Genomic DNA, 16,777 nt, shown 5'->3' with positions numbered 1-16,777 from the left:
TCAGCATATATAATCTTTTTGTTATATCTTTGTTTCATGTCGCCAACATAGCAAATATAATACTTGCACTTTTTTCTAATAGCTACTCATTCCTCTTCCTCAGTCAGACTATCAAACTTATGTGTAACTATCTGTGAATGAATGAAAGATATCATTAACACTAATGTTGCCAAAGAGTGCTTATTCATTTGAATATACTGGAAAGAATTATTATAGCTTTCTAAATATGATTTTCAAAAACATAAAAAGACATACCTGTCACAAATAGACTTCTGCTTAAATAGGTTTTCAAATATCTCCAGCACTATAAGTGCCAGTAAAAGAACATTATTTGGGAAATATTAAAGCAGAATGCTGTGTGCATTTCTTCTCCAGAGGGACTTAGGCAAGGGGAATATCCCTGAAAAGATAACTCTTTTGCAGATACAACCTTTAAATATTTGCACAGTTTCATACCAGGCAACAGGCTGAGAGGGACAGATACTCATGCCCTCAGGATTCCTAGTCTGTCTTCATCGTAGCTAAGCCAAACTTTCTTTGTTTATCTCCCATTTTATCAAGTAGGTCAAAACAACTGGGTATAAATTTCTTTAACTAATAGTCCTTTCAAAATTTCCTCCCATCCTTCCATCCCTCCCTTCTTCTCCGAGAAGAGAGTATGGTTCTAATACTCTGCTGTGTATATGACAGCTAATTTTTTGTTTATTCTTTCTAACTCAGTGTATCTAAAGCTTTTGTACATTGGTTGATATGACTACTTTTGTAATTCTTTGTATTAACATTATTATTGTTTAAGTCTTCTTTTCCTGGCTGCTTCTAAACATTCTGAGGGCAGAGATGGCATCTAAAGCATCTATTCCTGGCATTTCTAATGTAATTCTTATATCTATATTTTCAACATAGAAGTTAATGCTGAATTGAATTAAGGATATACACACACACACACACATATACATATATATGTAGCAGGTTGTAGATACTGTACTTCTATTTTAAAAGGACAAATACTTATAGATCCATTTTTTTCCATATAAATACATTATATAGTTTTCATTTTCACACTTCTAACACATGGTTTTATTTCCATTTCCCAATGGGTCTTGACCTGGAAGGGGGAAATCACAGTCCTGCTTTCTCCTCCATCTCTCTCTGCATCTCTTAAAGACAATAAATATGAATTTTTTTGCCTAAAATACTTTCTACATGAACAGGTTGCATTTTAAGTTTTTTTTCATGTTTCTAATTGTGTGACAAGGTGCTATAAACAGTGTAGTTTATATTAGCTGTATGTCTTATGGTGGGTGTGGAAAAGGGACATTCAGAAGACACTAAATATAACTTTAGGGCCACTGAGAAGGATGTTTTAATGAATAAATGGAGTCAGTGTTGACCATGTCACCTATGAAAAGGGTAACCTCAAATGTACTTATTATGTAAGATTTTCTTTTTATTTAACTCTTTAAAAAAGCTTTTGTTGGTCTTTGCCTTTGGGAAATCAATTAGATGATGTTGATTATTATTATTCAGCCTATAAATTTTTAATGTAAGATAGAACTTTTAAAACAATGATTTTTTTCATTTCACTTTGCATTTCAGACCCAAATTGAGCATGTGGTTATCATTTTTTAATTAAAGGGATTTATATCTTTAAGAATAATTTTTCACAGGATGATTCCTAGTTTTTGAAGTTCTAGGACTGGGAAATAATTGAAAGACATGTTATTTTCTCTGTGAGATTATTAAAGCCTCATTGAAAATCATTACAATGAAGAGGTTGAAAGCTAAATGATTATTTTCAAGTTTATCTGATAGATGGGGATTTAGCTCAGCGGTTCTGCTGCCTGCCTTGCAAGCGCAAGGTCCCAAGTTTGATCCCCAGTACCAAATATTGGGCCGGGGATTTAGCTCAGTGGTTTTGGTGCCTGCCTTGCAAGCGCATGGTCCTGAGTTCAATCCCTGGTACCAAAACAAAACAAAACAAATTTACCTCATAGAAAAGAAACTTACCTAATTACAAAAAGAAAGAAAGAAAAAAGAATAATTTTGTCTGTGCTAGGCTGTGGGTTTCACCGCCCCTCACAGAAAACCCACACCACTGACTTCATTGCTGGGACACTTTCCAAAGTTTTGTAGTCCTAGACTAGATGGAGAAGTTGGGTTAATTTTATTTGTATTAGATTGGATTTATTTGTATTAGATTGGATTAGTTTAAACAGGTTTTTCCTTGGGGAAGGTGAGCATAATCTTTTTAAGAATGTGGATAGGCAGAGGACATGAATGGAAAGGAAGAAATCCTATCAGCTCTCATGATGGCCCTACAGGAGAGGGTTGAGAAGGCCATGCTGCAGTCCACAGCTGCAGTTTGTGCCTTTCACCCCTGCTCTGTTGTAGTGGGCTGCAGGGAAAAGCTGGCTGTTAACGTCACTGAGAAGCTGTCAAAATCTAGTTTGCTCTTCTAAAGGATATAATGGTGAAAATCAGTTACGTGCCCAGAGCAATAGCAGGAAAGTGGAGGAGCCACAGTTCAAATGTGGGCTGATTATAAGGTTACTTCCTGAGAAGAGAGTGAGTATGGCAAAGTAAATCTTATTTAGATAAGCGCTAAAATTGTAGAGAAGAATGGTTCTGAAAATTTGTTTATTTTAAGATTAATAAAAATGGAGAATCAGTGGTGCAACAGTTAAGCATTACTTTGGACAGCCCGAAGTTGAAATTAGAATGCTTAATAGAGATGAGTGGTGCTTTCTTTAAAATACACATTTAAAGGATGGGGATAAAGTTCAAGATTGGTCTCTTGTCTTGGATATGCTCTTTATTACTGCTGGGATCCTGGGAAGATAATGAGACTTCGTTGTAGAATGGAAAAGTTACACACTTCTTTAGGACAGTGATGGCGAAGAGATGATTACCCAGACTGTAAACCAAAACCCACTTACAGTATTTATCACAAAGTGCCAACACTGCAATTAAACCGGAATACTCAGATTTTAGTTTAGAAAAAAACAATTTATGCACTAACATCTTTTATCTTAAAAGAAAAATAGATAATACGTGTGCCATAGGTTTGCCACCACTGTCCAAGGATGTGTTATAGGATTTATGATATGACGAAGATCAGCAGTCCTCAACTGTGGTGATTTTGCTCCTCTGAGGACATTTGGCAATGTCTGGAGACATTATTTTTAATTTAATTTAATTAAAAAAATCTTGATAGATGTAATACATGTATGTATTCACTGTGTGTAGTTTTGAAGTGTGTTCTACATTAGGGAATGGTTACATCTATCTATGGAGGGGTTTTTGTTTGTCCTGACTGGGGATGATGTGTCGTACTATAGCCATTTAATGGGTTGAGTCTAAGGATAGTGCTAAGCATCCTGAAATGTTCACCATAGCTTCCCGTAACAAAGAATTATCTGGCTTCAAATATGAAAAGTGGCAAATTTGAAACATACAGATCTAAAACCTGTTAACAGACAATTCCTCTATTATTTACATTCAGGGTTCTTTGTGTGTGCCAGGAACTGTGGCAGGAGCTTTCTATACATTATCTTTGGCTTCATAAGCCTACAGATGAGTTAACTGGAGATGAAGGTGAAAAGCATCTTGCTCAGGTTTGAATGGCAAAATCCAAATTTGGACTAAAACCCATATAGCTCCAAAGCACTTTCTTCAAATTTGCTTTCTCCAGGTTAAAGTATTTAAACTGTCATTGACCCATTGCTTTAGGCATTGAAAGAACAAGTGAGCTAAGCATTTAAGGCTAATTTGTCACACGTGGTGAGCAGGCCTGCCCACCATATTGTATTTCTATTTATATACTGGGCCCAGATAGTAAAGGCAGGTGTTGCTTTTCTGATTGTACCTGAAATCTCTGGAGCCTCTGCTCCTGCCCTGTTGTCTAGTGAAGCTAGACTTGAAGACCACTGACAAAATGTTCACATGTGTAATGTCACTCCCACAGTAGGGAAGAAGGTTCAGCAGTGCTGTGAGTGATGGTCTGCTTCCCTTGCTTATTGTAACTACCTCAAAAAGGAAGCATATCAAAGAGGAATCATCTCCATCCCCAAAGGAACTCTCAGTGAGAACTACAAGGTCTTCACAATGCTTACAGATATGTTCCAGTATAAAGGCAGACAGAAGTTGTGAGATAACCAGCTCCCCAGACTGAACATGAGAGCTTGTGGTATTCTTCTGTTCCTTTAGGTGAGCAGTTCAGGAGGTAGCATTATATCTTCTGGACACCTGTTATGCTCCTAGGTTTATGTGGTCAGCTGACAAAAGGTAAAGAAAAGTCTTGCTGGGACTACATCTATCTTGAATAAAAGAAACTGAAAGTAAACTTAAGTAAACCTTAATGTAGATTAGGAAATATGGATTTTAATTTTTTGAAGTGGTATAAGCCTTGATAATGTGTTAGGATAACACATTAACACTAGGATAGAAATTATGAGGTACTCAGACTAATTCTCTGAAATGACAAGTGAAATAAAAAGTTCTCATAGTGTATTATAGTAAGTTGGTATGCAAGGAGTAGAATGTCATACTCAATATTGTTTCCCAACCTAGACCATGAAGTAAGTGTTGATATTTGGAGAACAGAGATATTGTAGAGTACAGTTCATCCTAAAATGACAATGAATATCAATAAATTAATCTTTTTTGCATAGTTTAGCAATAACTTTGTTTCCTCAATTTCTGTATGATCTCTGTGTAGATAAGAACTCAAATTCCTTGAATATTGAATATTAGTATTTTCATGTTTCTATCCAGAAAGATAGCATTTTAACTAAGGGGATAGGCATTGGTTTATTTCTAAAGAAAGAATAGAAGCAGAAAAAAGATTCTTGAGGTTGTTGGTGATGGAAGGAGGCAGGAGATGCAAACTTTTATCATTGAAATAATGAATATTTGGGATGGCAATTGTTATGTACTCTAGTATATCTCTAGAAATATGCTAAGATATTAATGTGATCAACTACTAACATACATATGTATGTATATACACTGATGTATTATGGATATATACTCAATATGTTTTTGACTATAATACATGTATATATGTACATGTAGTGAACATATGAAACACTACTAGAATAGTTTGGATGAAAAGCATATCGCATGTTATCTAACACAGCAAGGATTAACTAAATCAAAAAAATCTAAAGGCTCAAATGCCCAGAGAAAACACCTCAATATATTTTTACCACAAAACTTAAGATACAATATTGCTTAGATGATCCTAGTTTACATTTGCAAGGTTTCACATCCCACCCCTTGAGCTTGTACAACATGTCAACTACAGATCTGCTGACTATAGTAGTAAAGGCTCTTTTTTCAGTTCCTTAGACTTCTCAGACTTTTATTTAAAGACTCCCTTTGACATCTTCCTCCATCTGATTTTGAACTTATAAATTCCTTCACATCTCATAAAATCTACCTCATTCTGAAAGCCTTCCCAGAACCCTTTAGTGAGAAATTTCTCTACTTTTACAGCACTTCATTTTGTTGCACCAGACAAGGTTCAAGGAGATCCCTCAAGGGGGAGATGGAAAGCTCAGACTGCCAAGTATATTCTTGACTTTGGTCACAGAAAAAAACAAAAAGCAGGACACATGTGAAGAATAGGCAGATCTATTAGGCAGAATAAGAAAGAAAGAAAGAAAGAGTAGAAAAGGACTCTAACTTGAGTAATGGGAGGGGCATGCTCTCATGAAGAGGTTCGGATTGACCTGCTTATAAAAGAATAAGACACTTTTAATGAAATAACTGAGGTAGGCCAGGGTCTGGCTGGTTGTCATCTCAGTTCTGGTTTCATAGCTCTGGAGGAATTCTGTGGCTTCAGGGGCACTGTGGTTTCTGTGAGGTGACTATTCTTGCTTGGAAGAAGTGTTCTTAGCATGAGCTGGTTGTGAGGCTCTATCTTTCCTAGAATCTGTGGTGATTGTAAGTTTCTAGACATCACTTCAGGAGTCTAGAACTTGATTTAAAACGTTGGCAATTGAGTGATCCTGCAAACCCTGAAAATTGCTGCAGTCTCTCTCTCTCTCTCTCTCTCTCTCTCTCTCTCTCTCTCTCTCTCCCCCTTTCTCTCTCTGTCATCCTCAGTCTTGAAAGGGGACAAAATAGACTAAATTTTGGATTAATAAACATTGAAATACAGGCACTCCTTAAATGACTAACATAACCATCTGCACAGCTGAATAGGAATCAGGCCCAGAGTTTTAAGATAATAAGGGAGATATATGAAATGAAGAGCCATAATTTTCTTTCCTTTTTTCTATCTTTATTTCTTCTATCCTACCACTACTACTGCTAGACCTTCCTCTGTGTAACACTGTAAAATATAGACCTCACATTGATTTTAGTGTACACGTATCTTTCTCTTCAATAGTAACCTATTTTAGGACAAATATTTAATCTTAATAATGTGTGTGTATATGTGTGTACAGGTGCTAGAGATCAAACCCAGAGATGTACTTCTAGCCCAGTCTTAATAATTTTTGAGTTTTAGGAGGCATCAAATCAAATATCATGTTGTGGAATCTCAGAAATATTTTAATTACTTTGTTCATCCATTTGTATTATCTATTTTCCTTTTTTTTTTTCCTGTACCAGAGATCAAACTCAGGACCTTGAACTTGCCAGGTAGGTGTGGCCCCACTGAGCTATATCCCCAGTGGCCCCTGTTTTCCTTTCTCATATGCATATTTTTTTCTTTTGAGACAGGATCTCACTATGTAGTTCAGGTTGGCCTTGAACTGACTATTTAGCCCAGGCTGGCCTCAAACTCACAATAATCCTCCTCCCCCAGCCTCCTGAGTGCTGGGACTACAGGTGTACAATGCCACACTCAGCCTATTTTCTCTTTTTTCACAAGATAAGTTTATAGTTAACTGTTAGTTAACAATAAGTAATTTTTAAAAAAATATTTTATGAATATACAAACAATGAAATATATAGAAACTGTAAGCTCCCATTTGTTGCTTTGTTACCAGAAGACAAAATATTTTTCTTAATAGAAACAGAGGAGAGGTCTAAATATAACTCTATTTGGGGACCTGCAGTCACCAGAAAAAAGCTCCCAGCAGTTGAAAAAGCTTCTGATCAGCTTTTCAGTGATTCGTGTGTAACATGGTTGGACAACAGGAATTACCATACATTTGAAGGAAACCTTTACTCCAAAAGTTATAAACTAGAACAAGACAACAACCACAAATTTAGCAAAAGTGGGGGAAGCTTCTCAATTAAAAAATGCTTTGATACATCATTAAGTGTATTTATGGAGACTGTATGTCTTGGTTTTCTCAGTAGTTAAAATCTATGCTTGTGGTTCTGGCATAATCATTGATAACATACACCTTCACTCTCAATAAGTGGCCCTGGTAGGCTATTCAATTATACAGTCATTCTAGGAATGTTGTACTATGTGAAAAATTGCATTGAAAAGTTGTAGTGCAAGGTTCCTATGATGGAGAGAGAAATAACCACAGGAAGAAAGCAACCTAAAATGAAAAATGAGGCATTTTAAATCCCAAGAAATACCAAATATTATATGGGAAAATAAATGTAATTATTATCACCTTAAAAAACTTACACAGATGTAGAACACAAACATTGATGTAAGAAAAAAAAGGCAAAGTTATATTGGGTGCTGGAGAAAGTAACTGAGAGCTATTAGTTAAGATAACTATAATAAGAAATAGCAACTTAATTTAAATTTAAATTCGATATTTCACATAATTGAAAATTCAGATAGAGGGAAACTACAGTCACAGTCCTGACAGGTTTTGGGATGTACTTCCATGAGAAAGTTTGGATTTCTCTTTCACTTTTAGCTTTTTCTGCAGGCAGATAACCGAATGGCTACAGGAGTTCCAACCATTGCACTGAGTAACATTAAAGTCCAGAAACACAAAAAGACTCAACTCTTCTCATGTCTTTGTTTTATAGTCTAAGAAATCTTCCCAGCAACTCCGTAGCTCAGTTCCCTCAAATTTCTATGGCCAAGAATAGTTATATACCTACACTTAAAATCAATCACTGTGAAGAATCTACCTTGATGGGAGTCTTATTCTAGTGGTTAGTGTTGGGTAGGCAACCGGTATTTTCTGCTGAGCCAGAGAGAGGATATGTCCAGGAGTAGTGAGAACTAGGTTCTCATTCACCTAGAGATTTAGCAGATAATGTCTAATGACTGATGAATACAGAAGTATCAGTCTATTGTTTAGAAATATGTTGATTCATATCTACAGAAATGAGAAAAGGCAAAGGGTAGTTGTTCTAGGGAATAGGTAGGAAGGAGAAGTAAAGGTTTTATTTTTATAAATTTTCATTTAATCTTCCAGTGACATTTGATATTCTAAACAATATATTTGATAATATTTAAGAATAAACTAGGTGGGTGGGGCGGGGCTTTTGCCGGAAGTGAAGCGCATGCTTGGTGGTATCACAAACTTGGGCTGGCCCACATCAGCTGGGCAATCTCCTTGGGTTTGGGAATCCTCTGGGGAGGCGCACAGAGTCCAGGCCCTTCAGGCAGCGTTTGTGGGGATTTCTGGGAGCAGGATGTTCCCAGGGTTAAAGAGTTGTTTTGGCTTGCAGCCATCAGGGTCAGAGACAGATGGCGAGCCATCAGTTCAGGATACTCAGCCCAAGCAGTGCTCCAACACTGAGGCGAGCCCTCAGAGGAGCAGCCGCCTGAGGACCCGGAGCTCCTCCTCGATACCAGAGGCCTCTGCAACTATCTGTTTAACTTTGCAAATGCCGCTGCAAAAAAAATAACTGAATCAGTCTCTGAAACAGCACAGGCACTAAAGAAATCTGTGGAAGGAGGAAAAATAGATGACATCATTGATAAGACAATTATGAGACTTTCAGAAGAGCAGAAAAAAATTGCTGAGGAACAACATACAAAGAAGTCGGAAGCACCCATGCCCCCATTGGTTGACAGTCAAGATGAGGAAACCATTAAACAGCAAATCCTGGCTGACCCTGTAAGCTTACAAGAGGAATTTCCTTCGGGACCCCCCGGCTGGCGTGCAGTTTCACTTTGACTTTGATCAGATGTCCTCCCTTGCCTTGATCATGCTGCAAGAGGAGGAGCTGCTGAGCAAGATCCCTTTCGCTTTGGTTCCTAAACTCGTGGAGGAGGAGGTGTTCTGGAGGAACTACTTCTACCGCGTGTCCCTTATCAAGCAGTTTGCCCAGCTCACGGCCCTGGCTGCACAGCAGGCCTCATTCAACAAGGAGAAGACCAGTTGGTCCGGCAGGCGCCGACTGGCCTCTGACAGAGGCAGTATGGCCCAAAACGCCACCTGTTGGAATCAAATCTCAGCTTAAAACTCAAGAGGAGGAGGAGGAAATTTCCACAAGCCCAGGTGTTTCTGAGTTCATCAGTGATGCCTCAGATGCCTGTAACTTAAATTAGGAAGACTTAAGGAAGGAAATGGAGCAACTTGTGCTCGACAGAAAGGAAGAGAAGATAGCTGTGGCAAAAGAGGATTCTGCCTATTGGGAGAAAGAACTGCAACAGGAGCTTCAGGAGTATGAGGTGGTCATGGAGTTGGAGAAGCGAGAGGAGAACTGGGATAAGGAAATAGAAAAAAAGCTTCGGAAGAAACCCTGCTGTCTCTCGCAATAAATGAATAACCCTTGCCATTCTGCAGACTGACATGAAATTCTTTTTTTGTTCTTAAATTCTTTTATTGGTACATTGTAGGTATACGACACAGTTACGTTTCCCATTGGGAATTGTACCTTTACATAATGCATCTTGGTTCTTATTTTTTCCCCATTCCTAGCCCTCCCTTCACCCCTCCACCCTTCCCTATTTACAAAGACTTTATTTCCAGTTTTTCCATTTCTCAGTATTTTTCCTTTCCCTTCTTTCCTTTCCCCTGCCCCTCCCACTACCCCTGCCCCTTTGGACCTGTTCTTCCTATTTTACATTATCGATTATTCATTCTAATCATTGGTACATTTTAGGTATACAATATAATGACATTCATCATTGGAAATTTGCACCTTTACATAATCCCTCTTGGTTTTTATTTTTCACCCTTGCCCAGCTCTCCCTTCAACCCCTTCATTCCTCCCTATTGACAAAGATTTTGTTCTTATTTTTTCATTTTCTCATATTAATTCCATTCCCTTCTTTCCTTTCCTCTACCCCTCCCACTTCCAAACATGAAATTCTTGATGTTGACACTCACTGAATCAGAAGGCACAAAATTTTTTTTCAAGCTGAAACTTGTCTCCTCTATTTTAAAAGTATGTAGAACAGTTATTCTAATAATCATGAAAGGGGTGTTTTATGTAGTATTTCCTTAATATAAATCATATTAGATTTGTTCTTTTAGGCTGTATATATAGATGTTTTTGCCACAGAAACACAGGTAAAATTTTTAGAGTTGTCTTCTATAAGATCAGAAGTATCATTTCTTACAGTTGTGTAAGCATTTGTGTTCCTACTGCATTGTCGTTGATACTGAATAATTCTCTTGTTCTTACTGAATAGATTACTATCAAAATGACCAAATTATACCAAAGAATTTAAGAGGAAGCCCTTCCAGAACAGTTTTCTTGCTAGTTTTTTTTCCCTAAACTTCCATCTGAAAGCCAAAAGGTAAGATAATGAAGTTGATTGGTGACACCTGTAATCCCAGAGCTCAGGAGGCTGAGAGGGAGGAGGATCACCAGGAGTTTGAGACCAGCCTGAACTACATATCGAAGCCCTCTCAAAAAACCAAAAAAAAAAATGTGTAAATAAATGAAATTGATCAGAATGCTACAATGAACACAGCTTGACCATGGGCGATTCTTTGCAGAGCCAGGGGCCACCTGAGCTAGAGCACTTGCCTGGTATGCAGGAGGCCTTGTGTGGGAGTCATAGAAAAAAAGGAAAGATTATTATGCAAATATTTGTAAAGGGCCAGGGGTGTAGCTCAGTGGTGCTGCACCTGCCTGGCAAGCCCAAGGTCCTGAGTTCAATTCCTGGTACTGGAAAAAAAAAATTGTACAAGCTATTTTTCCCCAGGGTCTTATGTCTTTCATTGCTTCATTTGTTCTTTCTTTATAAACTTGACTACTAATGTGATGTGATGGTTTTTGTAGGAAGTGGGGCCTTCTGTCCATTTGTATTAATGACTTTCAGAACCCTGTATACCCTAAACTGTTCCTGTTTTCATGGTCACTATATATCAATGTTACGGCTCTGTCTTAATTAAACTGCCTGTCTTTCTAAAAAAAAAATATATATATATATAATGTATATAAAAAATAATAATGAAATTTAAAAAAGAATAAAATAAAAATATTAAACCTAACAACATCATTTATACTGATATATTCCAATAACATTTAATCAACCTTTTAAGGAGATGTTTAGATTGTTGAACATTTTTGCTATTATAAGTCATAAAGGGTGATTCTTGATTCATTTAAAATCCTTAGGCGTACCTACCACCACTAAGTACATGTGGGTTTAGGACAAGTTATTATTAGAGAGGAGGTATAAAGAATTAAAATGGTGGTTCTCCTCCCACCATCTCTACACCTTTGGACCTTTGAATATTTAAAAGGGAAAGGAAAAATTATGAGAAAAGAAAAAAGATGGAAATGAAATCTGTGTCAATAGGGAAGGGTGGAGGGCATGAAGGGCACACAGGTAATGGGGAAAAAATAAGAACCAAGATACATCATGTACAGGTAGAAGCACCCAATGATAATGTAAATGTATCGTATGCCTAAAATGTACCAATACAAGAATTTAAAAAATAAAATAAAATGGTGGTTCTCAAATGCTGTATCACATATAAATCACTGGAGGAATTGTATAAAATCTCAATGCCCGGGCTGTACCCCAAACCAAGAAATCAAGGCATTTTGACACGGATTTTTCTGGAAAACCTTCCTAGTGACTTAGTGAATACCAATATTTGAGTATCATTAGACTGAGAAACTTAAAATCACTAGATTTTTTTCACTTTTGCTCCCTCCTCCCAAAATTAAGTCACTGCTAAAAAATAATATGTTTATGGTATACATTAAACCAAGATAAAATTATATCGTTTCTTATGCCCACGCCTGACCTTTTCATACTCCTCTTGTCCCTTTTGCCTTCCCTGTTACCTCTACTCTTCCACCACTTTGCCTCAAGACAAGGATTCTTAGGAAATATAAAGGTTATAATTAAATAATTTTGTGTTTTTCATTCTTCTGAAGTACCAGAGATGTCCTATCTGTATTACCCATTCTGAATTCTGTGTTTTCTTAAGTCATCTTGCTTTCATTCAAATATACAGTGTAATGAATATCTTGCTCATTTTTGTATTACTCACATTTGGGTCCTTTTATATTTTGTGATGGCTCATGTTTTTCAATATGAAAGACATTTCTACTTTGACATTTAACTTTGGCAAATAGGTTAAATGAACTCAGACTAAATGTCTACTTTTTCTTGCACATTTTTTCTTCTAATGGGGTTTTATTTTGAAACAGTATTTGTCATTACAGGAGAAGGAAAATTCATCATTTTCAAATATTTTTTTGTGAAAATGGATTTCCAAGTCTTTAACATATGCTTTCTATTATTGTAACAGTAGAAAAGTGTTTTCAATTTACTTTTTTGATCAAACCCAAACCTGAAAAATGCATTGTACTGCTGTGCCATCTGTAGCAAGCTGTTGTAATTAACCATCTGTTTCAAATTGCTGTTTTGCTAGTACATTTTTGCATTTGATGTTTTGCATAATTAAGTTCATTAAAGTCACACCCTTGAGTTTTAATATTTAGGGTAATATTTTTGAACTCTGGGATTCTGGAGATTATAGGTTACTATGTGGAATTGTGATAAAAACCAATATTTTATTCCTGACTGACTTGTATTAGTAAGGAGAACTATTTTTAAACTAAATGATCATGAGATAATGCATCATATAACCACATATTTTAAAAGGATTATGTACTTGGATGAAAGTTATACTAACTAGAAGTGATTAGGTAATGATTTACATTATGATCTTTTTCTCATTATGGTTTATATAAGAATTTAATGAATGTTCATCTGACTTTATGACATTTTTTTCCTGCTGTGCTGCATGTTATTTACTGCTTGCATTATATATTGTTAAACCTATAACATTTTAGCATTCTTATGATTTAAAATGCTTTAGAGAAATTATGTAAAATATGCTGCTTTATTTTTATAAGTTTTATACATTACAATGTGTTAGTAAATATGTAAAATGGTGAACATAATTTTCTAGGTAAAATTTATTGATTAAGGAATCTGAGATACTTAAATTGATGTTGAGTGGAGATTCTGTAGTGGATAGAGGACTGTTGGTGGCTTAGCCTTGTGAAATGTGGCAAGTGCTGATGCTAAGGCTTCTCATTTTTACTACTCTGCACAGGAAGCTGGGGAGACAAAAGAATCAGGAAATTGTGCCAGCAAAAGGCAGGGCTACATGCAGATCTGGGTTCTGTGGTATGTACTGATTAGTGGTTAGGGTTCACCTTTCACTTTGAATTTTTCATTTGGTAATTTAAATAATGTACATGAATGCTGTTTTCATTTTGCCTCATTATTAACCTATTTGTCTTTTCATATTTTGGCTTAATTCTACTCCAGCCATCTCTTGTCTTGTTAGCTGAGTATCCTTTCTCTGGAATATTCTTAGCCACAGAATATCCTCGCTCACCCTGTAGTGTGGCCTGCAGAGGCCTAGGTGCTTATATATATGCCAATTCTTTTTATTATATATTGATGGAGAATGTGAAGTTCTTATAATGTTCTTGCTATGGCATAAAGAGTCAATACTATGTTCTGAAATTGGGATCAATGATTACATTGCTATAATTCACTAATGTATGGCCAGTAAAGTACGTTGTGTCATATCCTGATGTAAAACCCTAGCACAGCATAAACTGTTTGCAATGCTGTAAAAAGTCTAAAATTAGGAGACATATACCATACTTTTATTGGTCAGTAAATTAGCAATAACTCAGTGATTATTCTGAATTGGTTTGTGCCTTTACAATAGTAAGCCTTGTTAGTGTAACATGCACTTTGATCTAGTGTCTCAGGGTTTTTGAAATTGCTCAGCTAACACCTAACAAATGTGGCTCACCTCTGCTATGTGTTTAACATCTATTCTCCTTTGTGAACCTGTGGCAGATCACAGATGTTTCCTGATGTGTTTGTTGCTTTGTGGTCCAAGTGTTCATATCCCAGGAAGGCTAGAAGTACTAGGCTTTGGATTTGCAGTGGGAATTTAACCTGAATTTATGAGATACAGTTTCTAAAAAGTTATAAAATATTATCTATAATCATTTCGATTAAAAAGGTTTGTTTAAAACATCAAGTGCCTTATCTAATAACAAGAATGTATCATGCATGCAAAGTATTTCTTTTTCTTTTTCTACTGGTTAAAGAGTTACATAGAGAAAGAAGTTTGTGAACCTTTGCCCAGGATGGTTACATTCTTGGGGATTCCAAATGTGTATTAACTGTCTTGAGGGGTCAAACAAAGCTGAATTTTGTTTAACTTTGCATTATTCTAAAATTTAATGATAAGGGTCCTCCTTGCCTACGGATCTCTGGCTTCACACTCATTCCACTGAACACATTGTGGGAAATCCTGATTGATAATATTCCATCTGTAGTTGGAATTGAATGAAGTCATTGCGCCAGGAAAGAAAGGGACAGCAGCATGCTCCCTTGTTTCTCAAGGAACTTGTAAAACTCAGCATTTTCATTTTAGTAGTCTGTGAACTAAGTTTAAATATATCAAGTGATAAATGCTACCTTATAATAGTTACTATTTTCATTTTGTAAAATATCCTCAAATGATATTTCTTTAAATTACTTTCTTTGGAAGCTGAAATCCCACAGAGCACCCTGGAAAAAAATCTATTCATGAAAAAGGCTGATACAGGCTGCAGGCCACTGCTGTGTGCTTCACCAAGCTAGGAAAGGGTAATGAGGATAGATTTTCTCAGTGCACTGTTGAGCAAAAGCCTGCATGTCTGTCTTATGGCACTGTCAGTCTTTGGGTTCAGGAGGGATGCCTTTATTATTACTTCTCTGATTCAGTTTGGTTATTATATTGGTGATGATAATTGTAGTGGGTATCTATCTCAGTTTTAAAAATCATGTTCATAAGAAATACAATTTTCTTTAACTTAGTTTGATTATTTGAGTCTTTCTTACCATGAAGGTCCCTGACTTTTTCTTTAAGAGTTTATCTTTCTACATCTGGGAGTTTAAAAGAGAGGCTAGCTGACAATTCTCTGTAGAACTTGTGTTCTGCTCTTAGTCCTTCACAGTGATTTCCCACCATGCAGAGCCCTGGGGTCCTGGATGTACTCAGTGGTGCTGCCTTGCTCTGCTTGGATAGAACAGCCACTTTCTGCGGCACAAGTCTGTAAGAGGGGATCAGACTTACCCATTAACAAAAAAACAGGTCTAGCTTTATAGCTTTGCTAAGGTCAGCTAAAGGCTGGTAGTTGTACACTGGATCCTCAATTTGGCATTTGTGAGTCTTTGTAAGTCTTCTTCTTCATATTGTGTGCAATTTCTTTCTAGCATAAGATACAGAATAATGGTTATTCTTGTCCTTGGAAACATGATTTTGGCCCCCCTGCTGTTAGAGCATACCTGGTTCTTGTGATAAAGAGTAGAGGATAAAGGGAGGGTACATGTTCCATATCTGTTGGAAAGCAAACATAAGAAAAGAGAGATGTGTAACAGGTCATGGATTGAGGCCTAACAATCTACATCTCACTGTCTGGTTCCCATGAGGGTTTCTGTCCTATTTCACAGAGAGAAATACTGTAGGTCAAGATTCAGGCTCCTGGTTAGAACCTAGAAAATGCCTTCATGTCTCCAACCTAGAAGGGATTTGAGTGGGACTGTTTATTATGAAAGGGAGAATTAGGTCAGAGATCCAGGACCTACCTTCATATGAGGTTGGAGGGTGAGGGAAACATGGTTAGCAACTACACTTTGCTTATAGAAACACATACATATATAAGGAAAAGGTGGTCAGTAGCCACACACACACAATGTTTTTCCTTCCTCCTGATATTTCCCTTTTCTCTCTTTCCCTTTTAAATGGGTCATCAGTGGCCCACACTTATTTTTTCAGAGGTAAGGTATAATGCAAGAAGTAAAAATAGCCAAGATTAATATTCCCAGCAGTGCATTAAGAAGAAAGGAGGTGGGGGGGGGGAGAGGAGGAAGGAGGAGAGAAAAGGGGTGAGAAGGGGAGGGGTGGGGGTAGGAGAAAAGGAATAAAGAATATTAAATTCCCACTCTGCTCCTTCTCTGCTTGGAGCAAAACTATTGGAATAGAAACATTGGCATCATGTTTCTGAAACTGAAGCCCCTTCCCTATTTTCCCTTACTTCCCTTTGTCAGGGGAGCTGGCTTGATCTTTGTCAGTCTTGTGCCTGCCCTGCCAAGGATCTTCAGTTCTAGACACGTACACCTGCTGCTGCAATTTCCCTTGTCTTCTGAGGCTTCATCTTCAGACTGAGGAGTGGTCCATATTAATAGCTTTAAAGCACACTTCCCTGGCTCTTCATATATTATATATTTTCCTTGATATCTGAGAATGTTATCATATCTTTATGATAGCTCTAGAAATATCATATTCACCCTCTTTTTATTCCTTATGTCAATTCTTCTGAAAATATCCAGAAAACTTAAGACATCTGGGAGATTAGTCTGCTTTGTGCAGCTGCTTTATGGAAGTGTACGATGTGATAGTTG

General features: G+C 36.9%; 1 protein-coding gene and 1 pseudogene across 9 annotated transcripts in view; both read left to right on the top strand.

Annotated features, from left to right (window-relative positions):
* Thsd7b (thrombospondin type 1 domain containing 7B) overlaps nucleotides 1–16,777 on the top strand; it is a 1,329,200-nt gene that overhangs the window by 675,001 nt on the left and 637,422 nt on the right. The gene's annotated exons all lie outside the window — the stretch shown is intronic.
* LOC147829848 (synapse-associated protein 1 pseudogene) lies at nucleotides 7,140–9,916 on the top strand (annotated as a pseudogene).

This window comes from Heterocephalus glaber, unplaced genomic scaffold (genome assembly GCF_053883595.1).
Source record: "Heterocephalus glaber isolate CG9 unplaced genomic scaffold, H.glaber_assembly_v1.0 deba00000347, whole genome shotgun sequence".
Lineage (NCBI taxonomy): Eukaryota > Metazoa > Chordata > Mammalia > Rodentia > Bathyergidae > Heterocephalus > Heterocephalus glaber.
The sequence above is the reverse complement of the archived record's forward strand: the minus strand, read 5'-3'. Positions and strand labels throughout refer to the sequence as shown.